Source organism: Coffea arabica, chromosome 11e, assembly GCF_036785885.1.
Source record: "Coffea arabica cultivar ET-39 chromosome 11e, Coffea Arabica ET-39 HiFi, whole genome shotgun sequence".
NCBI lineage: Eukaryota > Viridiplantae > Streptophyta > Magnoliopsida > Gentianales > Rubiaceae > Coffea > Coffea arabica.
In genome coordinates this window covers 15921304-15924356 of record NC_092331.1, presented here as the reverse complement: position 1 = coordinate 15924356, position 3053 = coordinate 15921304, and the positions used below count along the sequence as shown (strand labels likewise).

At 31.4% G+C, this 3053-nt stretch overlaps 1 long non-coding RNA gene across 1 annotated transcript; it reads right to left on the bottom strand.

Annotated features, from left to right (window-relative positions):
* Positions 1-1131: 1131 nt before the first annotated feature.
* LOC113718767 (uncharacterized) lies at positions 1132-1925 on the bottom strand. Its single transcript, XR_003454619.2, has 3 exons — positions 1774-1925; positions 1613-1651; positions 1132-1492 (listed from the first exon to the last, which is right to left on the bottom strand). It is a non-coding gene; the product is annotated as an uncharacterized lncRNA (long non-coding RNA).
* Between the last annotated feature and the right edge of the window lie 1128 nt (positions 1926-3053).

The window sequence follows — 3053 nt, the reverse complement described above, 5'->3', positions numbered from 1 at the left end:
GGAAAGTAATTGCCTATTTAGACTGGATATCAAAACATGTGTAACTTTGACATCCTTTTCCGTTAGCATTTGTTGTGACTTGGTTGGATTTATATATTCATAATTTTTTTTTGCAGGTTTTGAACATGATTAATACAAAAATGAAAAATAGAAAAAAAATTACTTTAAGCTTTTGCAAAATATCTTGAGAATAGATCCACGTCCATTGTATACTTTAACTAATTCTATATTTGCATCACTGATGTTAATATAAGTTCTAAATATCTTGTCTGAATCTTCAATTTCACAAGTTCTAATGCAACATATTTTTTTAAACATTACTAAATGATAAGATATATAGTAATAAAATGATAAAATATATAGTAATATAAGTTTTTGAATGAACAATTACAACAATTATGAGAGATACAATTTCAAAAGTTAACCATAAACTAATTTAAAATTTCAGACATTAGTTAATTTAGGATTTAAAATCTTGCAACTTTGTCTAGTATGGACTATAGTCTATTTAATCGCGTAATATCGAATACCCAAACTTTATACATTGAGCGAAGAGACTTCCTTGTGTTGGCAGCTTCTCCATGTTAGTTATATTATAAATAATGTACAATGTATTTATTTAATATATGAGGGCCGTATACAAGATACTCATTAAACTGTAGTAAATCCGGGATAAATACATTTTACCATGGTTTAGGAGGTTTTTTTTATCACAGATTTGATGTGTGGAAAAAATGATTTCTTTTGTAGTGAAAACTTGAATAGATTTGATTTTCAAAAATCAAATGACCCATATCGTGCCTCACTATTTGATGAGATAAAATGGCACAATTTGAACCATTGAATATTTAAAAATCGAATCTAACCAAATGTGAGCGAATATATAAGTGACACAAACTCTAATGTAAAGAAACCCAACCTATCAACTTACATTCTTTTATTGCGTTGCATGGGCCATTGCAATAATAATTTTTGGTGTGGTAATCGTTTTGTCTTCTTCTCAAGTCATTTTCGCTAGAAATAAAATTTACAAGGATGTGCATATTTGTCAGAAATTAATAAGAGTAAAAATATGATTTACTAAATATAAATATTTACATATCATAAAAGGGTTCAAGTAAATCAAGCAGAACATGTGTAATATGATATCACTATATCTCTACAAAGTTCATAAATGTTTTAGCATATACAATTGATTGATGCTTCTAATTCTGGACTTTGATTCTTGCTCTTTTTACTAGTTATTTTACATGGAATTCTTAGTGCTTCTTGGAATTCGCCTCTTCTTCACTCTCAAGTGCGAAGTTTCATTGTCCATAATGCTTTACCTCCCTCGAGTTTTAAACTTCTATTCTAGACCGTAGATGTTTCCTCCATCACCAGTGCCAATTTGTTCCTCGTTTTCTAGAAATAATGGCTTTGATCCCATAAGAATCGATTTATGGGTAAGACGTGTGGCCTTTGCTTGAGAAGAGGAAGGCACCTGAGATACCTGCATGAAAGAAGAGAACTTTAAAGAACAAAAATAAGAAAAAATTAATTGTCTATAAGGTTAGAACTTAAAATTGATTGCTGCTAGAACTTTGTTTGGTATGGCACATATGTTTTGTACCTGCCGCAAAGGGCCACTCCATCCAAGCCCTTTAGAACACTGCAAATAATGCATTCAAGAGGGTTTGTAAGACGACTGCTAATTTATTCTTGCCAGTATTGGGAAAATAACAAAGGCACAAACAGGAAAACTAAACGGAAAAAGAGTGATGAGTTGAGTACACATTCGAATCTGGTAGCTCATTAATTCGATTGAGATGGAATCCAAGAGTCGATTTGCACGCCATCTTTGCTTTTCACACTCATCTTCTTCATCTTCTGCTTCCGTATCGTATTTTGAGTCCGCAAAGAAGCCTTTCTATGTCTCCATTTGTATGGTTTTGAATATTTCAAGAATGGAGATAGAAGCTTACTTGTACAAATGGCTCTTTATATAACCTTGCTTCCAAAGCCATTTCATGTCTTTTGGTGACAATTAAACTATGGAAAGTAGGTAAAAGCATTTATTGCCTAGATTTCCTTATAAATTGTAAGATTTGGTCATAAAAACTTACCATTCTAGCTATAAAGACTGCATATGTATTAGGCAGCCAATTATTCATTTCCATTTTAGAGGTTGGCAATATGAATTTTTGTGCTAAATAGGAATTACTAGTAGGAATTAAATTTGTAGACATAGCTATTAATACATTAATTGACATTAATATTCTTGCTTCTACATTTTAAAATATGGTGAGTGAATATATGTTGCATGACGAATAGGTAAGGGCTTGTCTAATAAGTGCCTTTTGAGCAGGTTAAGTGGGGTTCCAAGTATTTACATTTTGAAAAATTCAAATTAAAAGTTGGAAAATATGTAACTAAAAAGCGGTAATATATGTGAGTGAGAGCAATAGATTAAAAAAGAATTGTATTAGGTGACCAAAAATCACAAGAGAAAGCATGAACTGTACTAGTGCTTACAAAAATATTGTGCATACATTTGCTACCCGGGTCACAAGAGCGCACTGTCGCTCTCAATTTTCCATTCTTTGGGCATTTTCTCATTTAACCAAGTGAAGAAAAAGGATGATAGGTGTAATTTTAAAATCTTAGGCTTGTACTTACGGATTAATTGAAAAACTTATAGGTTGCATTGGATTCAAAAGTATTAACTGTTAGGATATTGGCTTAATTTTTTTAAGGTAGGTTTCTTGTTTTGTGTAAAAGTAACTAGTTTTCTAATTGATTTTAGTTACTTGAAGTAGTAGTCAAGGAATTTTCTATTTTGTTTAGGATTAGAAGTTATTTCCTATTCTTTATAAGTCTAGGAATTAGAATTGGCTTCCTATTGTTATTTGAGTTTTGGCTAAATAATGTTATCTATAAATAAGTGGGTTAGCATATTACACAAAGACACACAAGAGTACAAAAGGGCAATATGCAGCCTTATACATGGGGGTGAGAGAGGATTTTTGGGAGGTGAGAGATGGTATACAAGGGTTGGGTTTGAATTCAAGTTG